Here is a 21,716-nt window from a genome sequence, read left to right as displayed (position 1 = left end):
AACATAGAGCTAACATCATACTCAGTGAAGAAGAACTAGATAATGAATCCTGCCAAGATCTGGACCAGGTAAAAATACTCCCTTTCTAAATGTTCTATTCCATACCATGCTAGAATTCCTAGGTAATGTAATAAGATAAGAAAAGCAAATGAGGAGTTCCCGTTGTGGCGCAGTGGTTAAAGAATCCGACTAGGAACCATGAGGTTGCGGGTTCGATCCCTGACCTCGCTTAGTGGGTTAAGGATCCAGTTTGCCATGGACTGTGGTGTAGGTTGTAGGTGCAGCTTGGATCCTGCGTTGCTATGGCTCTGGTGTAGGCCGGCAGCTCCAGCTCCAGGGATTAGACCTCTAGCCTGGGAACCTCTATATGCCGCAGGAGCAGCCCCAGAAAAGGCAAAAAGACAAAAAAAAAAAAAAAAAAAAAAAAAAAAAGACTTACCATAAAGCTAGAGTAATCAAGAGAGTGTGGTATTAGTGAGATAATAGACAAGTAGATCATAGAACGGGCAGAAAGCCCAGAAAAGGACTCACATAAATGCATTTAATTGACCTTTGACAAAGGAGCAAAGGCAATTCAGTGGAGGAAGGATGATCTTTTTAACAAATGGTGCTGAAATGACTGGACATGCACATGAAAGAACACTACACCAATACACTGATCTTACATTTTCACAAAAATTAACTAAAAATGGATCATAAAATTAAAGGAAAAACACAAAACTAAAACATTTGGAAAATAATATAGGAGAAAATACAGATGACCTTGGGTTGAGTGATGAGTTTTTAGATACAATACCCAAAACATAATCCGTGAAAGAAAGAAAAAGCTAAATTGGACTTCATTAAATTTAAAAAAAAAAAAATCTGTTACGTGAAAGATACTATAAAGATAATGAAAGGACAGGCTAGGAGAAAATACTTGCAAAACACAAACCTAATAAAGGACTGGTATCCAAAATATACAATTAAAACTTAACAATAAGAAAAGAAGCAATTCAGTTTAAAAGTAGGTGAGGAGTTCCCATTGTGGCTCAGTGGTAATGAACCTGACTAGTATCCATGAGGATGCGGGTCTGATCCCTGGCATCACTCAGTGGGTTAAGGATCTGGCATTGCCAGGAGTTGCAGTGTAGGTTGCAGTTGTGGCTCAGATCCTACATTGCTGTGGCTGTGGTGTAGGTCGGCAGCTGCAGCTCTGATTTGACCCCAAGCCTGGGAACTTCCATATGCCATAGGTGCAGCCCTGAAAAATGATCAAGTAAATAAAAATAAAAATGGATGAAAGACCTAAGCATTCTCATCAATGAAGATAATACAGATGTCAAATAAGCATAAGAAAAGAGCTCAACATCACATGTCCTCAGGGACTTGCATATTAAAACAATGAGGTACCACTACATAACTTTTCGAATGGTTAAAATACCCCCTCCTAAAACCTGATAATATCAAATAGTGGTGAGGATGTGGACTAACAGGAGCTCACATTCATTGCTGGTGAGAATGCAAAATGGTATAGACAATCATGCTCTTACTTATGATCCAGCAATCATGCTCTTTGGCATTTACCCAAATGAGCTGAAAGCTTACATTCACACTAAAACCTGCACATGTTTATGGAAGCTTTTTTCATAACTGACAAAGTGAGGAAACATCCAAGATCTTGCCCTATAGGTGAATACATAAACTGTACATGTCCATACAATGGAACGTTATTCAGTAACAAAAAGAAATGTTATTTCTTATTTGTGGAACCTTATGATTCCATATTTATGGAACTTATGGAACTTTAAATGCATATTGTTAACTGAGGGAAGCATGTGTGAAAAGGCTGCATACTGTATGATTCCAATTGAATGACACTCTGAAAAGGCAAAACTATAAAGACAGCAAAAAGATCAGTGAGTGGTTGTCAGGGGTTTGGAGGAGAGAAGTGGAAGAAGGATGAATTCGTGAGACACAGGGAGTGTTTAGAACACAGAAACTGTAATGGTGGATCCATAGTATCAGGCATTTGTCAAAATCCATAGAATGTACAACACCAGGGTGAACCATAATGTAAACAATACACTTTAGTTAATAATAATAGTTAATAATACAGCTGATGATGTAGCAATATTGCTTCAGCAACTGTAACAAATGTTTCACACTAATGAAAGATGTGAAAAATACAAAAAAAAAATGTGTAAGGAAAGTAAATATAAGGGAACTCTGTGCTGTCTGCTCAATTCTTCTGTAGACTTAAAATTATTCTAAAAAGTCTACTGATTTTTTTCCAGAGTTCCCATTGTGGGCAGGTTAAGAACCCAACTAGTATCCATAAAGATTCAGGTTGAGGTTCGATCCCTGGCCTCACTCATTTGGTTAAGGATCTGTTATTGCCACAAGCTATGGTGCAGGTCACGGATGCAGCTCAGATCTGGCATTGCTGTGGTGTGGTGGATGCAGCTCAGGTCAGCAGTTGTGGCTCTGATTCCACCCCTAGCCTGGGAACCTCCATATGCCATGGATGTGGCAAAACAAAAACAAACAAAAAAAAAGTCTATTGATTTTTTAAAATGCAACCTTATGGTTCAAAAGTAGAATATTTAACAGAGTGGTTAACTCTTGGAGAGAGGGAAGAAAGAGCTCCAGAACACAGGTACAGTAACAGAGATGGCTAGCTGGGTTTTAAAGGGTTAATCAGATAATCATTTGGTAAAAGACATTCCAGGCCAAAAGAATGAGAAACTAGAATAAAACTCTAAAGTTGAGTAAATATTTCTATATTTATAACAAATTAGAAAAGGAATTATAGTGCAGAAGAGTCTAGAGGCATAATGACAAGCGTGTTCACTTTCAAGATTAAAATTCTGTTTCCGTGAGTGGGAGGTAACAGCACAATGATTCTGGTACCAGGCTAGCAGGATTTTAAATTCCTTCCAACATTTACCAGCTGAATCATTTTAAGCAAGTAACTTAACTTCTCTTTGCTCATTTTCTTCATCTATGAAATAAAGATAGAAGTTTGTGCCTAAAAATGTAATTGTAAATTAATTTCTGTAAAATCCATAGATTAGTGCTTGGCACACTTGCTAAGCATTATAAAATGTGAGCTGTTATCATTGTCTTTATTAGTAGTACAAATTACTAGCTACGTCTTTAAGCCATTCCTTTCAGTCTGAGCCTCTGTTTGGGTAACTGTAACCTAGGATGATAAACCACCTACTTTGAGGAGTTAATGTAAAGTACCCCCAAACAATGTCAAATCTTTAAATGCGATTAGTAGCTGTTATAGCTAATATTCTACCATAGTAATGCATAATGGTTGGTGAAAAGAATAGAAATCTGGAGACCACAGTCTCATCCCTAGCTCTGCTGCCTGAGATGTCATTTAGCTTTCCTGTCAAATGGGTGTAAATCAGGACTGCTAAGAGGGACAAACTGGTGTATTTTACAAGCATAGAAACATATAAGGTAAAGCAACAATATTTGGGGGAATAAAATGAATTTGTCTATTTAATCACAGTTACATATATTTTATACTATCTGAATAAAGCACCGGGTAAATTAAAGAAACACTATTTCCCCACACCTACAAATAAATAGAGACAAAAGGATAAGAATTATGCCTTTTATAAGGAAATAGGAAAAGTTAAGAGCAACAGAATACCAAGAGGAATGTAAAATTTAGTGTGAGTTTTTTTCTCCGTAAACAAGAGAAAAAAATAGGAAAGACGCTGTCTTCCGAAATTTCAGATAAAAGATGTAAGCTATCCTTGAGGACCAAGAAGATGGAGGAGAACCTTAAAGCAAAGAAGTGCCAAGAATGAAACAATCCAACATGCATGCTTCTATAGTCATTTATTAAAGACCCTGAGTACTGAGCCAAACACTGTGGGACAAACCAAAAGAAGACTAAGACTAAGTTCTCAAGGAATTATAGTCTCATTGGAGAGATCAGATTTACACTTGGGAAAAAAAAAATTGTCAGTGTAAAGGATTAACCATGCCTGGAAATAACAGTAGTTACCACTGGGGAAGTAAGAAGAAGGGTTCCCAACAGCAGTGCAGTAGACCTTCATTATAACTGTAATTATTGTTTTAAGGATCTGATGCAAATATGCCATAATGCTAAGATTTATTTAAACAGGTAGCATTTCTGTTTTCCATTCATATAAATATATTTAGAATATTTCATAGTAACAATTAATTTAAAAATAAGAAAAAAGAGAATAATCACCCTCATGGATTGTACCAAGTGTAAATGGCATTAGAAATCACTGGCAGAGTGGTCATTCTGGGCTTCTGCTGAAGGAAGGCAGGTGGGAGAAGAGAATACAGCAGGTCAGGTCATGAAGATGGATAGAATTCTGATGCAAAAAAAAAAAAAGAAGAAGAAGAGGAGGAGGAAGAAAAACAGACCTGCTCAAAGCTAAGACCAGACCTTAGCAAAAATAACGATCTCGGGGGGAGTCTTCTGATACCTCAGAGGAGAGGCAGAGATTGACAGAATATGAAGAGAACAGATTACAGTGCACAGATGTTTGCTTTCTCCATTAAGGTGACTTCATGGCCAAGAGGAGTAGCTCCTTGCTTAGAGAAGATAATCTGGATGGTGATATTTTCAGAGTTTAGGGAAATTAACCCTGTGGAGCTAAGGCTTACAATCCATGGTCCACAAACAGGCCTCCAGGCTGGAGAACTTTTGGAAGTCTTTTTGTGACTGGGTGCAATGCTCCAAGGAAAAGGTCCATGACTCTTATGATGTTCTCAAATGGGTATGTGAACCTAAAGTTTAAGAACCACTAGTACAGATAGAGTATACTCAGAAGCTGGCAAAGGCTGCCCCAAAAACTTTTATCAAATGAATCTGATTTCTACTGCTGGGCTGATGACCATCACCAGAGGGCAAAAGTACCTTGGAAATGCAGGAGGTAGCAACATTTGCATTCATAGGCAGGTGCCATAGGCAGGTGCCTGGATCCTAGACCTCTCAGAAATGCCTGAAACTTTGCTCTAACCCCACACTGCCTTCAAAAAAGGGGGACATTGTCCTTCCATATTATTCCCCAGAAAAACAAAAGTAAGTATGGTCAATTTTATCTGCATTTGGAACTACGTTAAGGGGGTCAGCAGAATAGAAGCGGTATTTCAACACTTCTAGGTTTAAAAAAAAAAAAAGTTAAAGAACAAAAACATTGACACAGAGTCAACATCAGAATCCACATTCCCAAACCCCCGTTCAGCTCTCTAGGTCATGTTGTCTTTCTGGTTTATATCTCCACATTTCTTGGAATTTGTAACCGACATTTAAATTAACTCTTATGAACTCTGCACTTTGAGGTAAATTTGGTTGTAAGCAAAAACAGCTTCAAAAGTCTGAAGCCCTTACTCCCTTTTGGACCCTAAGCAGTCAAAAGATGTTCTGTCATCCCCCAATCTCTGGAACGTCTTCCCAGAAAGCAAGTTAAAATGACATTTTTGCTTATTCTCACTTTTATTGCATTTACTGATTAACAACTTTTGGTTTCCTTGCTTCTCACATCTCTGTCATTTTACCTTGCAAGTAAGTTTTACTAAGAGGCAGAGCCAATTATAAAACACTGTAAAATTCAACAACTGTTCATAGTAAGAGCACTTGGAATTAAAGCATAATTTTTATTTGAGGATGGGCCAAATTCCTCAGACCAAAAAAAATCAAAATATGGCTTAAGACATTTCTATAAATTTATTATGATAATGGAAACTAATCAGTAAACTCTTCCACATTATCTTATTTTTAGTTTCAAAACCATCTAAAGTGAACTGATTTAACTCAATTATTTAGTAGTCTTTTTTATCTAGCTGTGAAGTAGTATTTGCAATATACATACAGTAGAATGTTGCAAAATGGCTAAACAATTACAATACTCTAAAAGAATGATTCCTAAGTGCACGAACATTAAAAATCCTCTATTCGGAGGGGATTTTGAATTCTGAATTCAGTGTGTCCTAGCTTTCCTTAGAGACCCTTTGGAATTTGGCTCTTATTTCTGCCAAGCATATAGAATGAATTTGGTGAAGCTCTGTTACAAATGCACTCCACCCACGATGGTTTCCAAGAGAGAATTTCATGTTTTAAACCCACAGTTTAACTTAAATGTAAAAATGGTTCTGCTTTCAAAATTGAGTTTCACTTCCCTTTGGCATCTACTCATCTTTTTTCTCTTCAGTCCAATTTTATTTCCCAGTGAGAGAATACAGCTGGAACAAATGTAAACAGGAAAGCTAGAGTAAACAGCCTGTCTGCCTATTTGTAGTCTTTTAATTCCAGGTATTCACATACCAAGGGAGACTTTCAATCTCATTACTGATGCAAATAAAGAAGGATACATCAGGAGCTTCCTTCAGTGTCATCTACTTTGGTTCCCAGAGTCTATTTGAGCCCCCTGAGGCAAAGAGCAAAACCCACTGACAAGCAGGGCCCAGAGGAACTACTCCTTATGGACTGTGTCAAGGTGCTCCAGCATCGTTTCTGCTTTCTTGTCCCCTCCCTCCCCCCTTTTTTAAATCACAGCTCCATCTATTCCAGATGTAGAGTGCTCTCTTGCTGTTCTAACTCTCATCGGTTGAGAAAGCATCTCATGAATTAATTTACTGTAAGGTGTAGAGCATGAAAAGGAGAGAACATGGATTTATAAGCAGACCAACTGGGGAGTTAGATCTCAGCTCTGCAATTCACTCATGTAAAAGAGGATTCAGGAAGTGTATTCAACCTCTCTCAGTCTTGGATTCTGCTTTTTTTAAATGGGGAAAACACAAGATTGCAAGGGAATGTATATGTCAAGTGCATGGCCCAGATTCAGTACTCAATAAATTCTAAGATGCTCTCCTTCTTTCCTACACCCAGACTTACACCTCCCATAAGGATTTGTCTTATAAAGTAGACAGTATGAAGAGAAGCAGGGTTTAATTGGAAATGGGGAGTTTCCGAAAGAGGGATTTGGTCCTCAGCACCTAGCCTGGAGAGATGCTCTGAGGTATCGCCATGCTCTCCCCACCATGCGGCTAGACTGTGCTGAGAGTGATGTTTATTTTTTCTAACTTGATGAATTTTATTATATTTATAATTGTACAGCAATCAGCGATGTTTAGCAGGGAGAATAAACATTTCCAAATTTCTCAATTTCTAAATGAAATCAATTCTAAATCCCCATTTTGCAATGATCAGCTTCTCCACTGTGGGAAAAACGGTTGTACCTCTATGGATGGGTTTTATTTTACACAGTAGGTATGTTTTTGAAAAGCTATACAATTTAAACTGTTATAAATGTAATATTCTCCATATTTGTTTTGTGACTACTTTTCTTTACTTAATATTCAGGTTGTCTGATGCTAAATTTTGAATATAGATCAAAATCCCATATCAATGTGCTTGGGCTCACTTGAGGTCCTAGGCGTTTTTAACATCCTTTAATGGGAGAATTTTAAAAATTTTCACAGAGCTGTGTATATTCAAGCAGCTCACTTTATACATACTTTATATTGAAAGAGACAACTATTTCAATCTATTCTTTACATCTATTTCTATATCCATATTAGATTGAGATACCTCCCCTTACATCCTGCATTCTCCTTTTGTCCTCTGCAGGGATTCTGGAAGCCAGAGCAGCATTCACCAAAAAGGATGTTTTCCCTCTCATAGAACAGAACCTTATGGATATAATGTTCCTACACACATGGATATACACAAAGATTCACACAAAATACACACACACAAAAGAATAAATAGCGACAAATGCTTAATACAGCTAGCAAATTTTCTGGTTTAGTGGTAGATTCCACTCTAAAAATATAATAGATGCTCCTGTGTAATCCAGTAGTAGTAATCAATTAATGGCCTGAAGTATTAATATCCCTTCCCACTGAGAAGAGACTTCTCTTAAGACATGAGAATACTTCTGTATAAGTGCTTAAAAGAGAAATTTCTTCTGATCTCAAAAGTCATTTTAAAGATCTCTCTGAGCTACAGAATAATTCCAAGTAATTCTTGTTCACCTTTCTTTCTCATAAAGTGACAGTAAGTTTCTTGAGGCCAGGCATTAAGGCAAAATTAACTTTGCATTCCCAGCACGTGGCAGAGTGCCATTCAAGAGCCTTCTACATGCAGGCAGTACGTCTGCCTTCCAGATTCAGCAGCCAACAATAAAGGTAAGGATCTTAGCCCCCTGGGTTTAGCACCAGGGAAAAAATACACAAATAAGTATGTAATTATATATTAGAATAAGTGCTCTAAGGAAAAAAGAAAGTGTCATGAGAGAGTATGACAAAGGAAGTCTAATTTAGACAGAAAGTGGAAATCAGAGAAATCTTCTCTGAAAAAGGCCACATTTATGTGGGATCTTAAAGCTGAAAGGCACTAGAGTGGGAAGAAGTGCTACTCAAAGGAATAATGGGAAAGAGGCTGGTGTAGCAAGAGTAGGGAGAGAGAGGGGCAAGGAAATGCTGATGAAGGCAAAGAGGTAGTAAGGGACAAGGGTGTGGGGGTCAAATTAAAGATTTTGTATTTTGTCCTAAGGGTGACTGACACCACTGCAATATTTTAAGCAAGAGAGAGATGAGATCTGACTGCTGCATTTAAAAGATCAGTCTGGGGAGTTCCCGTCGTGGCGCAGTGGTTAACGAATCCGACTAGGAACCATGAGGTTGCGGGTTCGGTCCCTGCCCTTGCTCAGTGGGTTAACGATCCAGCGTTGCCGTGAGCTGTGGTGTAGGTTGCAGACGCGGCTCGGATCCCGCGTTGCTGTGGCTCTGGCGTAGGCCGGTGGCTACAGCTCCGATTGGACCCTTAGCCTGGGAACCTCCATATGCTGCAGGAGCGGCCCAAGAAATAGCAACAACAACAACAAAAGACAAAAGACAAAAAAAATAAATAAATAAAAGATCAGTCTGGGATGTGATCAGGTGCAGAGGGAAACAGTGGAGGGAGATAATGATGGCACTGTGGCCATCTAGATGAGCAATGACCACAGCATGGACAGGGCTAGTGACAGTGGGGCTGAAGAGGTGGATTTGAGGCACATTTCGAGATACAATCAGCAGGACTTGGCAATGGATTAGGATGGAAAGAGGGGACGATGGAAGATTACTCCTAACTTTTTGGCTTGAATAAAAAAACAAACAAACAAAAAAAGTCTGATTAAAGGTGGTGTTTTCCAGAGGAAGACTACAGCAGGAGCTGATTTAGGTGAGTGGTAGGGAGGGGTAAAGGACTTTGCAGGGATGCAACAACAAGTGTAATGACATTCTGAATACGTGAAGTGAGCGGGAGGAGCTCCCAATCTCACCACAGAGAGAACAGGCTCACCGAAGCAAAGCAACTAATAACAGCAAAACTTTACCAACTAAGTGGTACGACTGAGTCCACAAGAACCCAGATTTTGCTGTTGTTGTTGTGGTTGTCCTTGTTTTAAGCATAATCTAGTCATTGCTACAACATTGTTCTCTTTCTCCAGAAATATGTTTGAATGAATTATCAAATAATTACCAGTGATTTTAGGCAACAGATGTGTTTTGCCATTCCAGGAGTTGAAGATTTTATCATCTGCCATACCAAGCGCAATCCTTACTAAAAACATCTGTAATATTTACTGTATTGGGGTTTTGAAACTCAAAGTCATTATATTTTCCTTAAACTGCTACACACATAGGACTGGAGTATTTATTCACCAAGCTTTCACTGAAGACTTCAAACTTTAATTTATGTTAATTTAACTGTTTTTTTAAAACTTCGGATAATATAGGATTATTTTCCACATCATGAAATTATATATCCGTAAGATTTTACATATGGTAAAACCAATATATCTAATATTCTCAGAAATTATTTGCATTGAAAATCGAAACTGGCTAACTGAAATACATTCCTATCAGGTATGTGTGGAGATGATACGGAGGGAAATAGTAGGCATGGTATAGAGAAAGTGCTGTATGTGTATATATATTTATCAACAAGTGATCTTCTCATCTACTTTCCCTCGCTGGGTCCATTGCTTCCCACCAAGACCCTGGAATCTGGCACAGGACAATGCCTTTCTCCATCCAATTCCCTTTGGTAAAGGAGCTGAGAAAATGAACAAATTCCTTTTTTATGGAAATTATTTTTAGCAATAATGATATTAAAATTAGGCTTTAGACTGGATAATTATTTCACAATTGGAATATTCAATAGTCGATGCTTATCCTCAAAAATGAAGGGCTGACAATATTCTAATATTGAAGTTTTATGATAGAAATCTACTGGCAACTACAGAAACATTGAGAACTGGGGTCCTTAATCCTTTCTAAAGTGGAATAAAAAATTAGGTATTTAAAATTTCTGTACTTTGTTTTCCCTTTCTGAATAAAAACAGAAATCCAATCTCGAGATTATGCCTAAATGAGGCTGGGAGTTCTAATCCCCACAGAAGGTCTCCAGGGACTGCAGAGAGAGAGGCATGCAGGCAGGAGGTCTTTATATGCTCTACCTTAATGAGTACTTCTAAGCAGGTTCATTACCATTTCATTTCATCTTTACTTTTTTCTTATAAAGAGCAAGAGAAAAGTAAGTCTACGGAGAAAACTCCACTAGTAAAATTAGCTGGATTTGTGGTTGGATTTGGTTACTGTTTTCAAGGACCTATTTCTTGACATTTAAACTAAAGGTGTTCCTTCTTGCTTCATCTCTCATACATTTAAGATACACGTGATGGTTGGATACCAACATGCAAAGATTCTTACTCAGAGCATCCCTGCTCTGTAGTTTCCCACACCTGGTGATGCCAGGCCCTGAATTAATTTCATGTATGCAAGACCACTATTACCTCCATTTTTATGCTTTATCTAGTGAGCTAAACAGCATAGAGACAAATTCTTTTTATTTTTTCTCTTTAGCTCCTCTGGCTGGTCTTCGACTAATCAACAAACAAAATCCATAAATGCTCTCACACTTCTTTTCTCTTGTAACCACACTTCACTGCTCATCTTAACAACCTTCGCCATACTGGACAATTTAATGTTGCCTGTTTCTAACAGTAAAAAGTTTATAGTTTATGACAACCTCAAACTCAAGAAAATTAACATTCTTGAAAACTCTCACATATTTTTCAGATGGAAGGCATGAAGTTGTGGCAACAGCCACCAAGAACAGCCATAAGGCAGACTGAGATAATTAAAAATCAAAGACACCAGAAACATACACGATAATGTTCCGCCTGGCTTTGCCACCTTGGTTTCAGTCAGAGACCCCTACTTTTTTTTAAATAATCTCAGTTTATTTTTGAAAAAAAAAAAAAATCCTGTCTTCAGACAGGATATGGGGGAGGAGTTAAGGGGTGATGTTTTACACATGCACATCTGGATACAGTCCAATTATTTCCCTTAAACATTCCCCCAGTTGTTTTCATTTTGCTCCATGCTTTTGGCATTCATAAATTTGTGAGATTAATTGTGTGTCAGTGGTCTGTAGGCCTGGAGCTGGGCACTGCTTTAATAGCCAGAGAGCTACAAAACAACTCTATGGAGAAATACATTCACATTTTTAAGAAGGAAAGCACAGACCCATATTTCATCTCTGTTTAATATTGTGGCACTGACATTGTACATAAAGAAAGTAGTATAATCTTTCAGAGAATTGCCCTACTAGAAAGATGTATGTATGAACTCAACTGTTCTAAAGCATACGAAAGGATTCATCAAGAGTACAATGAAGAGTTTGTGGCTCCTCATTGTATGCCTGTTTTCTTCTGATCGTGGTGTCAACAGAGTGTGTTCCTTGTCCTGGAAGTGTTCCAACAATTAAAATCACCTTTGCCAAAAGAAAACATTTATCTGAGAGATGGTGAAAAAACATTTTTTACAAATTATATTTTGAGAAATCTCGGACGCCTTCAAAACCACTGCTAGGATCTAAATGTCTGTATCCCCCAGAATTAATATATTGAAATCTAACCCCCCAATGCGATGGTACTAGGAGGTGGGGCCTTTAGGGAGTGATTAGGTTGTAAGGGTGGAGCCCCACTAAATGGGATTCGTGCCCTTATAAAAGAGATCCCAGAGAACTCCCCCACACCTTCTGCCACTGAAAGGACACAGAGAGAAGCCAGCTGCCTTGATCTTGGACTTCTAGACTCAAAAACTCTCATAAATAAGTTTCTGTTATTTATAAGCCACCCATGCTATGCTTTTTTTTTTTTATAGTAGACCAATCACACTTAAACAACTACTATATGAAAAATGAAACTTGAAACCACTTGTCCTGATGTTTGAAATTCACAATCTAGATTATGAGCCAAATGGAGGAAGAGCTGTGTTTCCCAGAGCCTGGCATTACAGCTGCACTTGGCAGGTACTCAGTAAATGCTGGTTGACAATGAAAAACTAATTTTTAAATGTTAGTAACTAGACAATTTATCATTGTTTGATATAATTTACATACATGACTAGGAAACAAGCCTATCAGACACTGCGACCTTTTCACAAGTAAACAACACATGCCATAGGTGGACAAATTTCCACTCATTACATAACCCAGAAGAGTGTCCTGGGCCAAAGTTCTGCATTTGGTAATACCACCATGGCAAAGATATGGGCAGCTTCTCTTTCAACTCTCCACAAAAGCACAACCACTGGAGAAGTGTGCAGGATTCCTCTGAGTAATAATTAGGGCTCAAATAAATGCATGATATCCCTGTAGGAAAAGGAAAGAAACTTTTTATACTCCCCTGTTTTCCTCAGTTATGCCAAATGATGAGAAGTTTCACCTAAAACAAACTATAATCCACAATGATGTCTTAGATATGTGAGCAATAAGAGGTATTGCAGTTATTGCATTAGATACGCTTGTCCTTAGACTTTTGTCTATCAGAATCTTTTTTATGTAGACATATTTGAAGTTTGCTCAGAAAATCACACGCACCCCTATAGGGAAAAAATCAGGCCTATCTTCTTCAAAGGATGATGGTGAGGATCAAATGAATGACATGAAGGTTGGCAAGAAAATCAGTGAGGCATGAAGCATAAACAGATGTTGGATTCCACAAAACATCACTAACCATCTTACGCTCTACTCCTGGCTCTATATTAAAAACCCCTAAAATATAATAGCTTACCCTTTACATATATTAGGTTACTGGAATTAGTTCACAAAAATTAGATTCCTACATGGTAGACTGTCAGGTGTTCATGCTAAAGGCAAGAGAGATCTGGTAAAAGAAGACAATGCTGCTTCCAAAACAATGCAAATGTGACTCTGAGACATGATGTGATATTGATACACTATTTACAGACACAATTATATTTTAACTAAGCAAACCGACTTTCCTTGCCCGAGTTTGCATTACCTAACTGCGGTGCTCCAATGATAGATTCAAATCTCTGCTACATATACCATAGACAAAAAGTAATTAATCCCTCAGAGCCTTAGTTCTTTACATATAAAAAGGTAGTAGCACCTCCTGACAAGGTTAGTGTGGAGATTTAGAGGTGAGATATGAAGAAGTATTTCTTACCCAGTATGTACAGGTTATATCTAAAAAATTATTGAATCCATACTATGCTGAGAAGGTAAGTCCAGAATTCAAGTCACCAACAATCCAAATGATTAAGTATAGCATAATTATAACACATATATTTATAAATATTTCCTGTACACATATTATTCTTAGAAAGTTCACAGGTATATAGAAGCTGAAATAAACCACAGCAAAAAACTTCTCCATCGCTTTTCAACGACATCTCGAATGCAGCAGTTGCAATATTATTTTAATAGAATAATATTTCTAATCATTTTAATAATGATGACAAACATAATACTTACATGACTTCTTCAACTTTGTAAAGCATGTTCATATCTATTAATTTATTTTGGTTTTCTGAATGGCACTGTGAGAGTACTAATAATACACCAAATTCTACATCTGATTAAAACCTAGTGGGAATAACAACCTGTCAAAATTGAGACCCAGCAGGACTAGTCAGAAAAGGTTTGCAAGACCACCAATTACCAAATTCCACCTCATGACACATAAACTAAAGGTCACAAATGACAGTCACCACTAATAATAAACAACAACTCTGAATTCCAGTCCAGAAGGGGGGATGCTTTATATTAATGCAAAATTAGAGATGACAATCTGAAAGTAGACTCCACAAACCATCTATTTCAGTCATCAATCCTCAAGTCTAGTTTCACTCAAAGTACACGCTGATATCTACTATTAATGTCCTGTATTTACAGTATATCGCCTGGCAGCTCAAAGCACTCCTTGTATCTTAGGCTAGGAAGAGATCAGTATTTTTGTTCTGTTTTATGGACTGAGACATACAGTGATGTAGTCATGCCCAGGGAGCTGGAAGTATGACTTAGATTCTACTGATTCCATTTCATCTCCAGAAAGTCACCCCTTTGACCTCCTTCAATTTGGCTTCTATCTTTACCATTGTATTGATAATGAAATCCTAAATATCATTAATGATCAACTAATGATCAAACCCAGTCAACTATTCTTACTTTTCATTGATTTCTCCATAACATCAATTGGATGCTATAGCATGTCAGGTTGTGTTTCTCTCTCTCTTTCATAGTTTTACCTGTGTTCTTTCCTTTTCCTTCTTACATTCATAACCCTGGAACAGGCTTTCATTGCTATATCTAATTTCACTATCCCTAATATTACTATATCTATTTTTCTTCCCCCCAACCTCCCCTTTCTCTAACATATCCAAACCAATAAATCTTGTTATTGTTTTGAGATTGTTACTTCCTATATCAAAAACTTTCAAGAGTTCCCTGCTGAGCAAACCTTCAACAATCTCTCCTCAACCTACCGTTTCAACGCTGTATAGTTATCCTTTGCTGCACAGCAAACTGTCCCCAAACTAAGCAGCTTAAAATAATATTTATTATCTCACAGTTTCTGTGGGTCAGGAATCTGTGATTGGCTTATCTAGGTGAATCTGGCTCAGAGTCTCCCATGGATTGCAGTCACACTGCTGGGTGGAACCGCAGTCCTCTGAAGGTTCAACTAGGCAGAAATTTGCTTCCAAGATTGCTCATATGGCGATAGACAGGCCTCATTTCCTTGTTGGCCACTGGCTGGAAACCTCAGTTCCTTGCCACATTGGCCTCTCCATAGGCCACCTGTGTGTCCTGGTGACATGGAAGCTAACCTCTCCCACAGTAGGTTATCCAAGAACTAGAGAGCCCAAGATTGAAGCTGTAGTCTTTTATAATGTAATTGTCTCAGAAGTGACATACCTTTACTTCTGCCATATTCTGTTGGCCCATATATTTTTTTCCTACTGCTGCTGTAACAAACTTGGTGGCTTTAAGTGACACAAATTTATTACCTTATAGTTTTGGGGAGCAGAAGTCTAAAATGAGTTAGCAGGACTACTATTCTTTCGAAGGTACTAGGAGAGAATTCTTTGTTTTCCAGCTAGCTTCTAGAAGCCACCCACATTCCTTGGCTTGTAGTCCTTTCCTCTATCTTCCTCCAAAGCCAGTCAGTAGGGTAGCATCCTCTCTCCTCTCTGGACCTCTGTTTCCATCTTTATATCTTATTCCTAACACTAAGGGTACTGCGTCCCTCTTACTGGGACCTGTGATTACACTGGGCTCATCCAGATAATCGAAGATAATTTTCCCAGCTCAAAATCCTTAATTTCTTCACAAATCATTTATGAGAAGTCCCTTCTGCCATATAATATAGCATATATACAGGATCTAAAGATTAGGGCACACACATGTTTGGGCTAAGGAGGTGGAAGCAGGACTTTATTGAATCTACCACAGTCACACAGATCAAAACCCTGGTACAATGTAAGAGGGGATTATACATGGGCATGTAGAGAGATCATTGACTGTACCAACAATAGCACCTTGCTTCTCCTGCCAGCCCAGACCTTCTCCTGGGTTCCCTCAGCTGTGGCGCTCTGCTCCCAAACCCTTGGCACACTACACCCTAGCTCCCTCAGGCTATCTACATTCTGCCAACCTTAGTCCTCTTCCTGGAACTGACCTCTGGAGCCTGAGTCTCAGCACCCAGACCCTGCCCAAGCATCTCAGGCAGTGATGTCCGGGAATGGTGGTACCAATGGTCTTTACGGCTCTCTCTCTCTGCTTTGCCCTCCTCAGTCTAGCTGTTGTGCTTTTCTCTGTGGCTTTGAGGTCCCTCTGTCTTGAGTGATCGCCGCATGAGTAGGTGGCTTCCTAGGGTGTGGGTTCCTTTCCTCTTTCACAGCTTCCTCTCAGGAGTGCTGGTCCCGTCCTGATTTCTCTCTGTTTTCCTTTTGTTCTGCCCAGTATTATGGAGGGTTTCTTGCCCTTCTTGGAGGTTTAAGGTCTTCTGCCAGCGTTCAGTAGACGTTCTGTGCACATTTTTCTACATGTAGATTTTTTTTGATGTGTGTGTGGGAGAAGATGAGCACCATGTCTTATTCCCCCTCCTTCTTGATCCTGCCTTTCCAATCTCTTATTTGTACATACTATGTATGTCACTCATTTGGTTTCAAATAACATGCATTTTCTAATATCACTGAAATTAAATATATGAATGGAGGGAATTCCCGTTGTGGCTCAGAGGGTTACAAACCCAATTACTATCCATGAGGATATGGATTCGATCCCTGGCCTTACTCAGTGGGTCAAGGATCCACTGTTGCCACAAGCTGTGGTGAGGTCCCAGACACTGCTCGGATCTGGTGTTGCTGCAGCTGTGGCATAGGCTGGAAGCTGCAGCTCTGATTCAACCCCTAGCCTGGGAACTAGGCTACACACACACGCACACACTCACACACACGAATGGATACTTCCATATGATATGGTTAGATCTTCAGGAAATAAGGACTATATTTTTACTCAGTTTTTCCCATGGCATAACCTGTTACTATAGTTAAGTACTCAATAATTATTAATTAATGAATCATTAGCCATAAGTTTTGTGTCACCAAATACATGATTCGCCTACTATATCAGTTTATGTGCTATCACTTTTAAAATTAAAGAGGAAAATCAAGGTGCACGTGCAATGGATATAAGAGGACTATTGTTTGAAAGGCATTCAAAAAGGAATCTGACTGATTCACAGTCAGAATATTGCTATTTTTCCAAAAGTGGGAATACATTTGTGCTAATCTAGTCATATTATCTTATATCCTGTATAAGCAGTGACAATGATTTGGAAAGTGTCTCAGCAAAGTCAGAAGAGAGTGTGGGGCAAATGAAACAGAAAGACTGTTATTACAAATATAATTCTTTGGCAGTTGTCTTATTAGAATGTGGCAAGCTTTAACAAGCTAAATTGACTCCACGTGAATTAGATAAGAATTTTTATTTTTTTATTTTATAATAATTTTTATTTTTTCCATTATAGCTGGTTTACAGTGTTTTCTGTCAAATTTCTAGTGTACAGCAAGGTGACTCAGTTACACATACATGTATATATTATTTTTTCTCATATTATTGTGCTCCATCATAAGTGACTTGGTACAGTTGCCAGTGCTATACAGCAGGACCTCATTGCTTATCCATTACAAAGGCAATCATCTGCTTCTATTAACCCCCAGTTCCCAATCCATCCCACTCTCTCCCTCTCCTGATGGGCAACAACAAGTCTATTCTCCCAAGTCCATGAGTTTCTTTTCTGTGGAAAGGTTTGTTTGTGCTGTATATTAGATTCCAGATATAAGTGATATCATATGGTATTTGTCTTTCTCTTTCTGACTTACTTCACTCACTATGAGAATCTCTAGTTCCATCCATGTTGCTGCAAATGGCATTATTTCATTCTTTTTTATGGCTGAGTGGTAGTCCATTGTGTATATATACCACCTCTTCTGAATCCAATCGTCTGTTGATGGACATTTAGGTTGTTTCCATATCTTGGCTGTTGTGAATAGTGCTGCAATGAACATACGGATGCATGTGTCTTTTTCAAGGAAAGTTTTGTCCAGATATATGCCCAAGAGTGGGATTGCTAGGTCATGTGGTAGCTCTAAGTATACTTTTCTAAGGTACCTCCATACTGTTCTCCATATTGGTTGTACCAATTTACATTCCTACCAACAGTGTAGGAGGGTTCCCTTTTCTCCACACCCCCTCCAGCATTTGTTATTTGTGGATTTATTAATGATGGACATTCTTACTGGTGTGAGGTGGTATCTCATGGTAGTTTTGATTTGCATTTCTCTAATAATCAGGGATGTTGAGCATTGTTTCATGTGCTTGTTGGCCATCTGTATATCTTCCTTGGATAAATGTCTATTCAGGCCTTTTGCCCATTTTTCCGTTAGGTTGTTGGCTTTTTTGCTGTTTAGTTGTATAAGTTGCTTGTATATTTTAGAGATTAAGCCCTTGTCAGTTGCATCATTTGAAATTACTTTTTCCCATTCTGTAAGTTGTCTTTTTGGTTTCCTTTGCTGTGCAAAAACTTGTCAGTTTGATTAGGTCCCATTTGTTTATTTTTGCTTTTATTTTTATTTTTGCTTTGGGACACTGCCCTGAGAAAACATTTGTAAGGTTGATGTCAGATAATGTTTTGCCTATGTTCTCTTCTAGGAGTTTGATGGTATCTTGTCTTACATTTAAGTATTCAAGCCATTTTGAGTTTATTTTTGTGCATGGTGTGAGGGTGTGTTCCAGTTTCACTGATTTACATGCAGCTATCCAGTTTTCCCTGCAACACCTGCTGAAAAGACCGTCTTTTTCCCAATTTATATTCTTGCCTCCTTTGTCAGAGATTAATTGACCATAGGTGTCTAGGTTTATTTCTGGGTTCTCTATTCTGTTCCATTTGTCTGTATGTCTGTTTTGGTACCAGTACCACACTGTCTTGATTACTGTGGCTTTGTAATATTGTCTGAAGTCTGAGAGAGTTATGCCTCCTGCTTTGTCACTCACCTCAACAAATTTAAGAGTATGGGAATTATTTTAAGTATCCTCTCTGACCACAATGGCATGAAACTAGAAATCAACCCCAGGAAAAGAAATGAGAAAAAACTAACTACATGGAGACTAAACAACATGCTACTAAAAACCAATGGGTCAATAAGGAAATCAAGAAGGAAATTAAAAAATATCAAGACAAATGATAAGTTAGACACAACCAATCAAAATCTATGGGATGCTACAAAAGCAATGCTCAGAGGGAAATTCACAGCAGTATAGGCCTTCCTCAAAAAAGAAGAAAAATCCCACATAGACACCTTAACCCACCACCTAAATGAATTAGAAAAAGAAGAAGAAACAAAACCTAAAGTCAGCAGAAGGAAGGAAATCATAAAGATCAGAGTAGAAATTAATAAAACAGAGATTCAAAAAACAATAGAAAAAAAATCAATAAAACCAAGAGTTGGTTCTTTGAAAAGGTAAACAAAATTGACAAACCTCTGGCCAGATCACCAAGAAGAGGAGAGAAAAAACCCAAATAAACAAAATAAGAATGAAAAAGGAAAAAATCACAATGGATACTGCAGAAATATAAAAAACCATGAGAGTATACTATGAACAACTGTATGCTAACAAATTTGACAACCTAGATGAATGGACAACTTTCTAGAGACTAATAGCCTGCCAAAACTGAAACAAGAAGAAATAGATCAACTGAACAGACTGATCACTAGAAATGAAATTGATTATTTCATAAAAAACACTCCTACAAATAAAATCCAGGACCGGTTGGCTTCATAGGTGAATTTTACCTAACATACAAAGAGGAACTTATACTCTTCCTCATTAAACTTTTCCAAAAGGTTGAAGAAGAAGGAACACTCCCAAAGACATTCTATGATGCCACCATCACCCTAGTACAGAAACCAGACAAAGATATCACCAAAAAAGAAAACTATAGGCCAATATCTTTGATGAATGCAAAAATTCTCAACAAAAATTTAGCCACCCAAATCCAACAGCATGTAAAAAAAAAAAAAAAAAAAAATACACCACGACCAAGTGGGATTCATCCCAGTTCACAAGGATGGTTCAACATATGCAAATCAAACATCATACACCACATAAACAAAAGAAAAGTCAAAAACCACATAATCATCTTAATAGATGCAGAAAAAGCATTGGACAAAGTCCAACATTCATTCATGATAAAAACTCTTAGCTTAACATAATAAATAAAAGCCATTTACAACAAACCCAAGCAAACATAATACTCAATGGAGGAAAGCTGAAAGCCTTCCCACTAAAATCTGGTACAAGACAAGGATGCTCACTCTCACCACTGCTATTCAACATAGGATTGGAAGTCCTAGCCACAGCAATCAAACAAAAGAAATAAAAAGTATCCAAATTGGAAGAGAAGAGGCAAAATTGTCACTGTATGCAGATGACATGCTACTATATATAGAAAACCCTAAGGACTATATATAGAAAACCTCAACCCAAAAACTAGTCCAACTGATCAATGAATTCAGCAAAGTAGCAGGATATAAGATTAACATTCAGAAATCAGTTGTATTTCTGTATACTAACAATGAAATATTAGAAAAGGAATATAAAAATACATTATCTTTTAAAATTGCATCCCAAAAAATCAAATACCTGGGAATAAACCTGCCAAGGAGGTGAAAGACTTATATGCTGAGAATTATAAAACATTAATTGAGGAAATTAAAGAGGGTTCAAAGAAATGGAAAGACATACCGTGCTCCTGGGTTGGAAAAATTAATATTGCAAAAATGGCCATACTACCCAAAGCAATCTACAGATTCAATGCAGTCCCTATCAAATTGCCCATGACATTTTTCACAGAACTAGAACAAACAATCCAAAAATTTATATGGAACCACAAAAGACCCAGAATTGCCAAAGCAATCCTGAGGAACAAGAACCAAGACAAGAATTTTTAAAAATCACTACTTTCTTGGAGTTCCCATCATGGTGCAGAAGAAACAAATCCGACTAGGAACCATGAGGTTGCAGGTTCAATCTCTGGCCTTCCTCAGTGGGTTAAAGATCCAGCATTGCCATGAGCTGTGGTACAGGTCGCAGATGCGGCTCAGATCTGGCATTGCTGTGGCTGTGGTGTAGGCCTGCAGCTGTAGCTCTGATTAGCTCCCTAGCCTGGGAACCTCCAAATCCCATGGGTGCAGCACTACAAAGACAAAAGACAAAAAAAAAACAAACAAACAGTACTTCCAGGGAATTCCTGTTGTGGCTCAGCAGAAACGGATCTGAGTATCCATGAGGATAAGGGTTCAATCCCTCGCTTTGCTCAGTGGGTCGGGGATCTGGCACTGCTGTGAGCCGTGAGCTGTAGTGTAGGTTACAGATGCAGCTGAAATCCCACGTTCTTGTGGCTGTGGTGTAGGCCAGTGGCTGTAGCTACGATTCAACCCGTATCCTGGGAACTCCCACATGCCATGAGTGAGGCCCTAAAAATAAAAAATAAAAAATCAGTACTTCCATAAGTAAATAATCTCACTATTTAAGTATCCCTTCTTGAAAGAAAAAAAGCAACTTAGATAATGGTATCATTTTGAGCCTTTTTGTGATATCTCATTTCTTAATAAGTGCTTGTTGATATTCACAGTGAGTGCGTATCGTAAGTACTTTTATTAGAGTAAACCTGGAACACAGCAATATCTTTCATCCATTTATGAAAACACAAAACAAAATAAAAAATAAATTATCTATTTGAGTCTGTGTGCCACCCTTATGAGTCTATCAACCTTTTATCGTTAGACTTTTCTCTTAGAGTGGACTTTTGAGC

The 21,716-nt window shown here is 38.1% G+C and overlaps 1 protein-coding gene across 28 annotated transcripts in view; it reads right to left on the bottom strand.

The window, feature by feature from the left end:
* DNM3 (dynamin 3) overlaps nt 1–21,716 on the bottom strand; it is a 542,852-nt gene that overhangs the window by 221,873 nt on the left and 299,263 nt on the right. The gene's annotated exons all lie outside the window — the stretch shown is intronic.

Source organism: Sus scrofa, chromosome 9 (genome assembly GCF_054392235.1).
Source record: "Sus scrofa isolate SSC_HxYL_T2T_F1_AM1 chromosome 9, Sscrofa_HxYL_maternal_Yorkshire_Landrace_v2.0, whole genome shotgun sequence".
NCBI classification, from domain to species: Eukaryota; Metazoa; Chordata; class Mammalia; order Artiodactyla; family Suidae; genus Sus; species Sus scrofa.
The sequence above is the reverse complement of the archived record's forward strand: the minus strand, read 5'-3'. Positions and strand labels throughout refer to the sequence as shown.